A 14,565-nucleotide genomic window follows, 5' to 3' on the forward strand; every position below is an offset into this window, starting at 1 on the left:
ATTTGACAGTTTCTTAAGCTAAAGGTGATCACCATGCGAACTGGCAATTGCACCTTGGGTACATATTCCAGAGAAATGAAAAACTAACACACCAAAAACCTGATCGATGCATTCATAGCTATTTAGTAATAGCTAGAAATTGGAAGCAACCCAGTTGTCCTTCAGTGGACAAACGAACTGTGGTATACCCATACCATGAAATACCACTCAGCAACAAAAAGGAACACACTATTGATACACAAAACAACTTGAATGAATCTCTCGAGAATCCTGCTTGATCACAAAAATCCCAAAAGATTACACAAGGTATTCCATTTGTATAACTTTATTGAAATGATGAAACTATTAAAATAGAAGACAGATCCATGGCTGCTGGGGATTAAAAATAGAGGAGAGTCGATGGACAAGGTGACGTGAGGGAAGTGGATGTGGTTATAAAAGGGCAAGAGTAATAACCCTTCTTGTGATGGAATGTTCTCTATGTTGATTGCATTAATGTCACTATCCCGGTTATGATAGTATCCTATAGGTTTGGAAGATGTTATTGAGAGCATCTGGATAAAAGGGACATGGAGTCTCTTTATGCTGTTTTTTCCAATTGCATAGAAATAGATCATTCTGTCCAATTTAAACATTCAAAATAATTATGCATATTTGGCTGTATTCTTCCAGTTTGACCTGTAATTTTTACATAAGCTACTACATGATTCCACAAAGATATCTATAAAACTGCAGAATGGTCTTCACTATATCAGATGAGTCTCCAGATATAGAATTTAATGATCCCAGTTTGTAGTTGTCTCGGGGAAATTTTTAAAATTCATGCTTCTTCTGCTTCCTTAAGGTCAATGCTATCTTTCTCACAATTGGCATGCTTTTGATGCATATGACGGTGTTTTCTTGGGACACCCCATATTAGAGATAAAGCCAGCAAAGTTCTCACAGGCTGGTCAGCCTTTCACCTTCATGCCACTGGAATGAGTCTCAGTGGGAAGTAATGAGGTTCATTTGAAACTATCATTTAATAGTAATAATAAAAAGAAAGCTCAGAGGAATGAACTTAAAGCTCATTCATCATATCAGTAAACCACATTCACATTTAAGAGGGACTTCCTGTTTTTGCCCATATTAAGTGCTCACAAGAGGTTCTGGTAGCTTTTGATTTATCACCTCACATTTTCAGCCTTCCCTTTTCTTTAAATATATAGCAAGTTCAAATCCCAAATCATTATACATAGTGTTATACTGAATTGGAGGTAAGTAGCAAAAATTAAAAACAAAAGTAGACATGAGACACAATTTTCACAGTCTTTTACTAAATGACAGTCTTACTAAAAGGCCTAGTGATAACAAGGTATAGTTTTCTTCTTTTCTCTCTCTCCCACACTTTAGCACAAAGAGTTTCAGAGTCAGTCCTACGAATAAGACCAAATCTATTTGGCAAAGGTGAATGCCTGCCATGCCATTTCATGCCTCTGTGGCTTTGTTGAGACTGCTTCCTTGGCCTAGATTACAATTATCCTTTCTTACCTGGGTAGCTCCAAGTTATCCATGTTTCAATTAAATTATCTTACATTGATCTTTCACCTTTTTCTCCAGGAAGCCTTCCTTGAATGCTTGAGGATGAGGAAGATACCTTCTTTTTCTCTTGGTACTTCAGCTTGCGTATTTCAGAGCATTTTATCATACTGTGTGGGAATTATCTCTACTAGGGTACACATTTTGAAAAGAGGAGCTATGGTTTATCCATTTGTACCCCTAGTACTTTACATAGTGTGATCAGTAAATGTTGGTAGAATCCAGGCAAGGCAAAACATTTATAGGGTATACTTACAGAAAAGTGGAAACAGATCTCACAAGTAAACAGACCTATTAGATTTTTAGTGTGGGGAATCCAGTTTGAATTCATTGGATAGCAACAGATGTAGTTTACTGGATGCTTTCCATGTCTGGGTCTTTCTAATTGAGGACAGTGTCTTTTATATTTTCATTAAAACCGCAAGATTGCGGGGTACCTGGGTGGCTCATTGGTTAAGTGTCTGACTTCAGCTCAGGTCATGATCTCATGGTTTGTGGGTTCAATCCCCGTGTCAGGCTCTGAGCTGACAGCTAGGAGCCTGGAACCTGCTTCAGATTCTGTGTCTCCCTCTGTCTCTCTCCCTCCCTGGCTCATGCTCTGTCTCTCTCTCTCTCTCAGAAACAAATAAACATTAAAAAAAATTTAAACTGCAAGATTGCAAGTGCCATGAGGAAAGATCTGTTGCCCCTGCTAAAAGAAGTGGTCCTCAATGTCTTTGCTCCAACTTGTATTACTTACCTAAAATAGATTATACAGTAGATCAGTGAGTCAAAAAGTATGCATATTGATATGTATACATATACATATATATATTTTTTTAATATGAACATTTTAAGTGCCCTAAGAAAGATCTTTAAGAATTATAAGAATTTATAATTGCCTGGGTGGCTCAGTTAAGCATCCGACTCAATTTATGCTTAGGCCATAATCTCATGGTTTGTGGGTTCAAGGCCCCCATCAGGGTCTGTGCTGACAGTGTGGAGTCTGCTTGGGATTCTCTCTCTCTCCATCTGTCTTTGCCTCTTTCCACCCTCTCTCTCTCTCTCTCTCTTTCAAAATAAACTTAAAAAACTCTAAAAGAAAATGATTTGTACGTTTATCAGATTTCATTTCTCTTATAAATGCTGGTGTTATCATAAAAAATATTATGGGTGAGAATCATAATTTTCATTCACATTTAAGTAATGCGGCCTAGAGGTTAGTATGTATCTTTGGGTCAGACACAACTGGATTTGAAACCAAATACCATGGTTTTATGCTGTGTGACCTCAAGAAGTTTATTTAGTATCTCTAACCCTCATTTCATAAGAAGGGTTAATAAATGGTATCATTTTGTAGCAATACTGGGGAAGCATTCAGTTAATAAGTATAACTTGTAAGCTTGATGCCTGACACAATTGTTCAAAAAGTGTTAGCTTTTAGTTTTAGAAGTATTAGTTTTTCGCTAATATGATCCTCAATGGGAACAACTGAGAGCTTTCCCCCTAAGGTCAGGAACAAGACAGGGATGTAAGCTCTTGCCACTGTTATTCAACATAGTATTGGAAGTCTTAGCCTCTGCAATCAGACAACCCAAAGAAATAAAAGGCATCCAAATCGGCCAGGAGGGGGTCAAACTTTCACTCTTTGCAGATGACATGATACTCTATATATAAAGCCAAAATTCCACCAAAAAACTGCTAGAAATGATTCATGAATCCAGCAAAGTTACAGGATATAAAATCAATGCACAGAAATCGGTTGTATTCCTATACACCAACAATGAAGTGACAGAGAAATCAAGGAATAGATCCCATTTACAGTTGCACAAAAAAACCATAAAATACCTAGGAATAAATCCAACCAAAGAGGTGAAAAACCTGTATATACACTGAAAACTATAGAAAGCTTGTGAAAGAAATTGAAGAAGACACAAAAAAAAAAAATGGAAAAAGATTCCATGCTTCTAGATAGGAAGAACAAATATTGTTAAAATGTCGATACTACCCCAAAGCAATCTACACATTCAATGCAATCCCTATCAAAATAACACCATCATTCTTCACGGAACTAGAACAAATAATCCCAAAATATGTATGGAACCAGAAAAGACCCCGAATAGCCAAAGCAATCTTGAAAAAGAAAAGCAAAGCAGGAGGCATACTTCAAGCTATACTACAAAGCTGTAATCAAAACAGTATGGTACTGGCACAAGAACAGACACTCAGATCCATGGAACAGAATAGAGAAACCAGAAATGGACCCACAAACGTATGGCCAACTAATCTTTGACAAAGCAGGAAAGAATATCTAATGGAATAAAGACAGTCTCTTTAGCAAGTGGTGCCGGGAAAACTGGACAGCGACATGCAGAAAAATGAACCTGGACCACTTTCGTACACCATACACAAAAATAAACTCAAAATGGATGAAAGACCTCAATGTAAGACAGGAAGCCATCAAAATCCTCGAGGAGAAAGCAGGCAAAAACCTCTTTGATCTCGGCCACAGCAACTTCTTACTCAGCACGTCTCTAGAGGCAAGGGAAACAAAAACAAAAATGAACTACTGGGACCTCATCAAAATAAAAAGCTTCTGCACAGTGAAGGAAACAATCAGCAAAACTAAAAGGCATCCAACGTAATGGGAGAAGATGTTTGCAAATGACATATCAGATAAAAGGTTAGTATCCAAAAATCTATAAAGAAGTTATCAAACTCAACACCCAAAAACAAATAATCCAGTGTAGAAATGGGCAAAAGACATGAATAAACACTTCTCCAAAGAAGACATCCAGATGGCCAACTGACACATGAAAAAATGCTCCACATCACTCATCATCAGTGAAATACAAATCAAAACCACAATGAGATACCACCTTACACCTGTCAGAATGGCTAACATTAACAACTCAGGCAACAACAGATGTTGGAGAGGATGCAGAGAAAGAGGATCTCTTTTGCATTGTTGGTGGGAATGCAAGCTGGGGCAGCCACTCTGGAAAACAGTATGGAGTTCCCTCAAAAAACTCAAAATAGAACTACCCTATGACCCAGCAATTGCACTGCTAAGCATTTATCCAAGGGATACAGGTGTGCTGTTTTGAAGGGACACATGCACCCCCATGTTTATAGCACCACTATCAACAATAGCCAAAGTATGGAAAGAGCCCAAATGTCCATCGATGGATGAATGTGTACACACACATACATACACACACATGCGTGCGCACGCACACACACACACACGATGGAGTATTACTTGGCAATCAAAAAGAATGAAATCTTGCCATTTGCAATTATGTGGTTGGAACTGGAGGGTTTATGCTAGGTGAAATTAGAGAAAGACAAAAATCATATGACTTCACTCATATGAGGACTTTAAGAGACAAAACAGATGAATATAAGGGAAGGGAAACAAAAATTATATAAAAACAGGGAGGGGGACAAAACAGAAGAGACCCATAAATATGGAGAACAAACTGAGGGTTACTGGAGGGGTTGTAGGAGGGGGGATGGGCTAAATGGGTAAGGGGCAGTAAGGAATCTACTCTTGAAATCATTGTTGCACTATATGCTAACTAATTTGGATGTAAAGTAAAAAAAAAATAAAGTTAAAAAAAAGTATTAGTTTTTCATTACCAGTGAGATTGAACATTTGACTATGTCTATTAAAAAACTCATCTTTGCTTTTGAGTTATCTTTTCATATCCTTTATTCATTTATCTATTGGAGGTAAATTTCTCTTTATTACTGAGTTGTAAAAGCTTACCACACATAAAAGATAACAAATATTTTTGACACGTATTTTGAGTATTGTTACCTAATGTGTCTTGTTACTTAACGTTATCGATACTTTTACTTTTAGACCCAGAAAGGTTATTACAGTTTTGCTTTACAAACGTTTTTGGTTGTCTGCACTTTCCTGCCTCCTTTGAAGTTAAACAGAGTCCTATAACTTGCTTGGGCCAATAATGATTATGTGAATAGTGATTATGTCTTTTATGGGCAGATGCTTCAAAAATCAGTGCACAGTTTGCTCTTCCATGCTGATTCTGATAGCGTAGGTAGAGGTGGAGACTATGTCACCCTGTGTCCCCAAGGACTGAGTGGCACCCTCCCTACCTACCAAACATGTAAACAAGATAAACTTTTGCTGTGTTGAGCAACTAAGATTGGGAGCTGCTGATTACTACAGAATAATTCAGCCTATCCTGACCAATGTAAGGATACTTTGGTTTGTTTTTTCCCAGTTTTATGGAGATAGAAGCGACATACATCACTGTAAATTTAAGGGTTGCAACATAATGGTTTGACTCAATGTATTGTGAAATGATTTCTAGATTAAGTTTGGTTAGCATCCATCATCTCATATAGATACAATGAAAAGAGAAAAAGAAAAAATTCCTTGCAAAGAGAAATCTTAAGATTTATTCTTGTAAAAACTGTGTATCATGCATATAGTTAACTATACTCATGATGCTACACATTCCATTCCCAGGACTTATTTATTTTGTAACTAGAAGTTTGTAACATTCGACCACTTTTCTCCAGTTGCTCCTTCTATCCCGCCACCTATCTCTGGTAATGAGCAATCTGACCCCTTTTTCTATGACTTGATTTTGTTTTTTGTTTGTATTTTAGATTCCACATATGAGATCATACAGTATTTGCTTTTTCTGACTTATTTCACTTAGCATAATGCCCTCAAGTTTCATTTATGTTGCTGTAAATGGCCTCATATCCTCATTTATAGGGCTGAATAATATCCCTGTGTGTGTGTGTGTGTGCGCGCGCGCGCGCGCGTGTGTAGCTGACACTTGAGCAACACAGGTTAAAACTGTGCAGGTCCACTAATACATGGATTTTTTATAATACAGTACTATAAATGTATTTTCTCTTATGATTTTTATTAACATTTTCTTTAGCTTTATTGTAAGAATACAGTATATGATATACAATAACATTAATTATGTTCTTGGTAGGCTTCTGATCAACAGTAGGCTATTAGTAGTTTTGGGGGAATAAAGTTATACACGAATTTTCAGCTGCACAGAGTGGTGGCCCCCCTGATCCCCATGTTGTTCAAGAGTCAGCTACTTATGCCATAGTTTATTCATCATTGGACACTTAAGTTGTTTGCATGCCTTGGATATTGTAAACGATGCTGCTATGAACATTGGGGTGCAGATATCTTTTCAAATTAGTATTTTTATTTTCTTTGGATATGTTCCCAGAAGTAGAATTTGCTGGATCAAATGGTAGATCTATCTTTAAAATTTTGAGGCCTCTCCATACTATTTTCTGTAGCAGTTGTACCAATTTACAATCCCACCAATAAGATACACAAAGATTCCTTTTCCTACTTCTGTTAAAAAAAAAAAAAAAAAAAAAACGACAATTGAATTTTGGAAGGGATTGCATTTAGATCCATAGATGGCTTTTGGTAATATTGACATTTTAACAATACTCTTCTAATCCATGAACTCAAGCTACCTTTCTATTTATGTTGTCTTCATTTTTTTTTTATCAGTGCCTCATACTGTTCAGAGTAGAACTTTGTCTCCTTGGTTAAGTTTATTCCTAAACTTTTAAAAATTTTATTCTGAAGTTTTTTTGTTTTGATATAATTATAAGATCATTTAGTATTTAGAAACATAAGTTATTTTTGTAGGCTAATATTTTATCCTGCAACTTTAATGTATTTGTTGGTTAAATATAATAAGATTTTGGTGGAACCTTTAGGATTTTCTGTATAAAATAATGTCATCCACAAATAGAGATAATTTTACTTCTTCCCTTTCAATTCTGATACCTTTTGTTTCTTCTCTCATTGCAAGAACTGCCAGTACTATGTTGAGTAGAGGGATTGAGAGGGGCACCTAAGTCTTATTCCTGATCTTAGAAAAAAAGCTTTCAACTTTTCAGCATTGAGTATGATTTTAGCCGTGGGCTTATCATATTTGGCCTTTGTTATGGTGAGGTATGTCTCTTCTCTACCTCATTTGTTAAGAGATGATTATACAATTTTTCTTTCATTCCACTAGTGTGATGTATTACATCGATTTGCATACATTGAAAGATTTATCCCAGGTATAAGTCCCACTTGATTATGGTAAACAATCCATTCAGTGCATACCTGAATTCAGTTTGCTTGTATTTTATTTAGAATTTTGGATCTATATTCATCTGGTATATTGGACTTTAGTTTTCTGGTAGTGTCCTTTTCTAGCTTTGGTATCTGGGTGATGCTGGCCTCATCAAAGGAGTTTGGGTATGCTCTCTCCCTTTCACTTTTTTTGGAAAATTTTTAGAAGGATTGATGTTAATTCTTCCTTAAATATTTGGTGCAATTAACCAGTGAATCCATATAGTCTGGGATTTTCTTTGTTGGAGGATTTTTGTGTTACTGGCTTAATCTCCTTACTAGTAATTGATCTACACAGACTCTCTTTTTCATGAAGTCTTGGCAGTTTGTATGTTTCTGAGAATTTTTCCATTTCTTCTAGGTTGTCCAGTTTTCTGAACCACAAGATCATGACCTGAGCCAAAAGCAAGAGTTGGACACTTAACCAACTGAGCCACCCAGGTGCCCCTGTTGGTTGTGGAGTCTTTATTCTTCCTTCCTTTCTGAAGAACAGCTTCACCTGGTATAGTATTCTTGCTTGATTGTTTTTTTTTGTTTTGTTTTGTTTTTTGTTTTTTTTTTTTTTTTGCTTTTAATATTTGAATATGTCCTCTCATTCTCTTCTGGTCTGAAAAATGTCTGTTGAGAAATCTGCCAAAAATCATATGAAAATTCCATTACATGTAGATTTTCTCTTTCCTCTTGCTACTTTTAAAATTCTTGTTGTCTTTTAATTTGCCAATTTAATTAAAATGTGTCTTGGTGTAGCTCTGAGGCTCCTTTGGGCCTCTTGGACTTGGTTGTTTCTCTCACCAGGTTTGAAAAGTTTTCAGCCATCATTGCTTTGAATATACTTTCTGTCCCTTTCTCTTCTGAAATTCCCATGATGTGAATATTATTTTTTTTTCTTGTGTCTCATAATTCTTGTAGGTTTTCTTCCTTATTTTTTATTTTTTCTTCTTGATTCTCTGGATAATTTCAGTTGTCCCACCTTCTAGGTTACTGATTCTTTGTTCTGCATCATAGAGTCTGCTTTTGAATCTCTCTATTTAATTCTTCAGGTAAGTTCTATTTTTCAGCTCTTGGATATCTGGCTCTTTTTTTAAATGGTTTCTGGTATTTTGTTGAACATCTTGTTCATGCATTATTTTCCTAATTTTAGTTGTCAATCCATGCATTCTTGTAGTTCACAGAACTTATTTAAGAGCCTTATTCTGAATTTTTTGTCTGACAGTTCATAGATCAATTTTTTAAGGATCAGTTATTAGAGCTTTACTAGTTTCCTTTGGTGGTGTCACATTTACTTGACGTTTTTCTTTTATTTTTTTTAACGTTTATTCATTTTTGAGAGATGGAGAGAGACTGAGCATGAGTGGGGAGGGGCAGAGAGAGATGGAGACACAGAATCCAAAGCAGGCTCCAGGCTGTGAGCTGTCAGCACAGAGACTGACACGGGGCTCGAACCCACAGACTGTGAGATCATGACCTGAGCTGAAGTCGTACACTTAACCGACTGAGCCACCCAGGTGTCCCGACTTGGCTTTTTTCTAAGCCTCAGTTCCTCTTGTTGGTATATGCACACTCAAGAAAATGGTTTCTTCTTCCAGACTTCACATGTTCAGTTTCGCAGAGATAGTATGTTACCAATGAGCTCAGTTTCCATTTCTGGATGTCTTTGTTGGTAACATCCTTGGGCAGGTGGAGCCTGCTATTGCAGTCCATTTTGGGGTGAGGCAGTTGTTTGAGTCCTGAGGTTGAGGGTAGTGTGCCACTGGCTGAAAATAGCTGAATAGGACTGCTGGCTTGGTTCCCTGCCCCAGTGAGGCTGTAGGATAGACTTCACAGTTGAGTGGATCCTGTGGTCAACCTTACTAGACAGATAGTCTTGAGTACTGTACTCGGTGGTAGGTGTGTCTTGAATTAGCTTCCCTGCCTTAAGGGGGTGGCAGGATGGGACCCACGGTCTACATGGCTCATTGTTGGGGAACTCAAGCCAGGCAAGTATTCATACTGAGCATTAGGCGAGGCTTTTGGTTTTTCTCTGCAGATCTGGAAAAGCAAGGGATATGCTCTCTGTTCAAGTGCCACTGTCAGCAGCTGATGAGGTCCACGACTTCCCGTGTGCCCTGCTTAGGCTTTCTGGTTGGTTGGGCTGAAGTCTGTAATCAGCAATAAGTGGGGCTACAAATGAGTTTTGCTGCCCAGGTATAGCAGGAGAAGCAGCTTCTAGGCCCTTCATGCTCTTAGTGATATTGACTCAAGCTGACTTGTGCTTCAGCTTTCCTGACTGAACAGGGCCACTGGCTTTAATTGTGGGGCAATCAGCTTTGCCTTCCCTGCTTTTTTAGACTAGAGATTAGGGATTATGCAGATTTCAGGTATTTTCACTGGTTCTTTCAGAAGGGGCTGAGACTATGACTTTCTCTTGCCTGGACAAGACTGGGAGGGTCTCCTTCAGGCAATTGGCTTTGGGGCTTAAGGTGGGTTGGGAGCTACCATCTGCAGTCAGTGCAGTTATGCCTCACCTCTTTTGGCTGGGCATGGGCAGACCAGGCTCCAGGACCAGCAGAACTCCTCGTTTGGGGACCCAAATTAGACAGATATGTACCCCACTGAATTCTTAGGTCATACTGTACCCTAACCTGAGTCTGCAGATGAGCAGAATTGTTGTCTGGGACTACTAGGGCTCTGCTGGGAGGAATTTGGTTCACCAAGACCCTAGTGCTGGTCCTCGGAAGGCCCTCCCCCCTCCTTCATCTCAGAGTCCCAGTAGTTGAATCCCACAGATTCTCCTATAATCCCCATAGGGAAAAACCAGAGTAGGCTATCCCATGAAGCAACCTACAATGCTAGGAGGCTGGATGTCACCGGTAGGCTGTCTCTTCCCCCTGAAGGAACTACAGGCTCAAGGGAAACCTCTTGGTGTGGCGTTGCTTCAGCCTGGGGGAGGGGCAGTGCAGTCAGTGTTGGCCATTCCTTTTCCATTTTAATGCGGTCTATCTTGGTCTCTGTGGTGCAGGGAGTTGCCTCACCCTCACTCCCAGCTCTAGGATTCTCAATTGGTATTCTGTCCATGAATAGTTATTACTTCTTCTGAGTGTGAGCCAAGTGGGGGAAGATCCATGTCACCATCTTTGTGGTGCTAGTCCTTTGGTTATTATTTTTAAATGTTACATTTAGACATTTTTTTTAAGAAGTACTGTCTTTGATAGCATGCCATAAAAGTCCAGAAAGACCATTATATTGGAGTGTCGAAACATTGACTGAATGATTTTTTGAGGTAGTAAGTTTCCTGTACGTGAATGTTTTAAAGCAGAAGTTATGGCTGCATGTCAGGAATGCTGTGTAATTGTTGTATATTATATGAGTAATCAGAGTAGTTGACCTTTAAGTTTCCTTCCGGCTGTTTGGATATTAAGTGTAATGCATAGTTACTACTCTTAAGGAGATTGCAGTGTACCTCACTATTTGCAAAGACAAGGTACGATGTGGGGAAAAGATTCTTTTTCCAAATAATAAGTAATAAATATGCAGATAAAGCAGTTCCTAATTTGTAGAATATATGTAGATCTCCATGACTGTATATTAAAATTCTGTGCTTGTCAATATTTCACCAGTGACTCAATTTGGCCCATACAGTACAAGATAAAAAAATAATACCTTTTTATAGAACTTGAACAACTTTCTTACTGAGAACATGTTTTGGTGATGCTGTTGTTTGTGTTACTATATAGCTGAACTAATAAGTCAGGACAGGTATAAGGGGTGCAGAGTCCTACTGTATCCATGCAAGAGGATGATTTCAAAGCACCATTAAATAAAGAGAAGTCATTTCTGAAACTGCTGTGACCATGGCAGCACTTTCAGAAGTTGACACGGGGATCTGGCAGCACCTGAGCTTCTAAAGTGTCTCACATCAACAGCTTTCTTTATTTTCCATGCCACAGAATGACTCATTGAGGGCAGGCTCTCCCACTCAAGGAGGGTCCCCCAAGATATTTTCCACTTCTTATTGCCATTCCTCTCCTTCTATTCCTCATGGTTCTTGAGTTTTGGGGAGAAGATTCAACAAGTTTAAGGCTAACCAAAGAGAATTTGAAGGATTGTATAAAATTTTTCTTCCAGACTATGTATTTAGGCTCTTTGAAGAGAAGCACCAAAGGATGAGCTATTAAGAAAAATGATAACATTGAAATTTGGTTAGGAAGTTTTCTCCCTTTGTCCATCTTATGTATACTTTTTAAAATGATTTTTTTCCTTTCGCCATCATAACCTGTTCCCACTCATCTCAGCTTTTTCACCCTTGGCATCCAAGGGTAGCTGCCTATTGCAACAGAGAAGCCGTGTTGGAGAAAGCAAGAGAGAGGTGAAATTGAGTCCTTTGCTCCCATTTATGTTACAAATGTCTGAACTTGAAGCTTTTATAAAATCGCCCTCTAACTTCTACCTTTTAACAGTGATGTTGGGTGGTAATGTTATGCACCAGTTTCAAAATCCTCCTGGAGGAAGCATTCTGAAATACCTAACATTTTTTTTTTCAAAAGCCACCTTGAATCCCATTCTACATGCATTTTTGAAGTGTAAGGCATGCATAATTTTGCTTAAGGCTTCCTGTCTTTCCCCTCTTCCATGTGGATTACCATCTCACTGAGCCTAGCATCCCCCCTTCTGGATTCCCTTAATCTTCTTGAGACCTAAAACATCCTGTGTTCTGTTGGTGTTGAGAGGTATAATTTCCCACTGAGGAAATGATCTAATAATGTAACTGCTCTTTAAACCCCCTACAAATTCATTTTAACTTTTAGAGGTAGCTGATACCACCATTTCTGGACAAAGTAAATCAGGTTGGTTATTGACTGGATTTTTCTGTTACTGATTTAGAATTGAGCTTTCTAGGGTGTCTGTCTTAACTATATATATCTTCACTATAGTTTTAGCAATGTTTTATGAGGAAGAAAAATGACATATGTGGTTTTAAACAGCCTCCATCTCACAGAAGATCTTTAGATTCCTTTTTAACTACAGTGATAAATGGTTTTAACTTTGAAACAGTGGTGCTTATTTTCCTGTTTATTGTAAGAAATATGTTTTCTTGTTATATGTGTGTTATAGGAACTCAAATTTGAATTTACATCAAAATTGTAATATTTAATCAGGTAATAGTAACTTCCCTTATTAACTCAACAAATATAAAAACAGATTCTCTTGAACTAAGGAAATAGCACCTATTTTTCCTCTTTCTTCAAGTACAGTGAGTTATTCTAAATGTTGATTTAAATAGTAAAATTTTAAAACACTATGAAGAATGTTGGCTTCAGCCTCAATGTAATGATTTTTTTAAACTAACTTCCAATACTAATTGATTAGTTTGCACTACTTTGGAAGGTTAAAAGGGAGAAGAATATCTAATTTTTGTCCCTGTAAGTTTGTATTCTTATTCAAAAGATTTAAAAAGTACGAAATATGTATGTAATTGGGAATAAGTTGGATAGCCCAGGAAATAGTGGTTTTTCATTTATCTGTAATATCCCTCAAACTAAGATTGTGTATATGTTCATCTACTTGTATTTATCTTTTTGAGAATTAATTGATATAAATCACTGTATAGGTTTAAGGAGTATGGCATAGCATTTTATCTACATATACTGTGAAATGATTGCCACAAATAGGTCAGCTGACCTCCATCTTCTCCTATAGGTACAATAAAAAAGAAAAGAAAGGAAGAAAAATATTTCTCTTTGTGATGGGAATTCTTAAGATTTACTTTTTAAAATAATTTTCCTATATCATATAGCAGTGTTAGCAATAGTCATCATGTTGTATATTATATCTCTAGTACTTATTTAAACCTTATTTATATACCTTATTTAAGTTTGTACCTTTTGACTATCTTCCTCCAATTCCCCCCCTCTTCCAGCCCTCCACCTCTGATAACCACAAGCCTGATCTCTTTTTTCTATCGATGGGTTTGGATTTTTTTTTTTAAGATTTTATATAAGTCAGATCATACAGTATTTGTCTTTCTTTGGCTTATTTCACTTAGCATAATGCCTTCAGGGTCCATCCATATTGTTACAAATTGTAGAATTTCCTCACTTTCTATGGCTGAATAATATTCCATTGTGTGTGTGTGTCTGTACCACAACTTCTTTATCCACTCATCCATCAATGAACACTTTGACACAGCGATTGCTTCTGTGTCTCAGCGGTTGTAAATAATATTTCTGTGCACATGGAGGTGAAGATATCTTTCCAATTTAGTGGTTTTTTTTTCCTTTGCATATATTCCTAGAAGTGGAATTGGAGGATCTTATGGTAATTCCATTTTTAATAATATGAGAGACCTCCATACTGTTTTCCATAGTGACTATATTACTTGTCAGTCCCACTAACAGTACACAGAGGTTCTCTTTCTCCACAGCCATGTCAGCATTTGTTATTTCTTGTCTTTTTGATGATGACCATTCTAATGGGTGTGAGGGGATGTGTCATTGTGGTTTTGATTTGCACTCTCCTAATGATTAGTGATGTTCAGCATTTTTTAAATGTACTTGTTGGCCTTTATATATCATCTTTGGAGAAATACCTATTCAGTTCCATTTTTCCATTTTGTGAATTGGAGTTCTTAAGGGTTTTTTTTTGTGTTTGCTATTGAGTTGTGCGAGTTCTTCATTTTTTTGGATATTAACCCCTTATCAGATATGTAGTTTGCAGATACATTTTCTCATTCCATAGCCTGTCTTTTCTCTTTATTGATGGTTTCTTTGCTGTACAGAAACATTTTATTTTGATGTAGTCCTATTTGTGTCTTTATTATATTGCTTGTGCGTTGGGTGTCCTATCCAAAAAATCATTACCAAGACCCATGTCAAAAAGGTTTA

Source organism: Acinonyx jubatus, chromosome D3 (genome assembly GCF_027475565.1).
Source record: "Acinonyx jubatus isolate Ajub_Pintada_27869175 chromosome D3, VMU_Ajub_asm_v1.0, whole genome shotgun sequence".
NCBI classification, from domain to species: Eukaryota; Metazoa; Chordata; class Mammalia; order Carnivora; family Felidae; genus Acinonyx; species Acinonyx jubatus.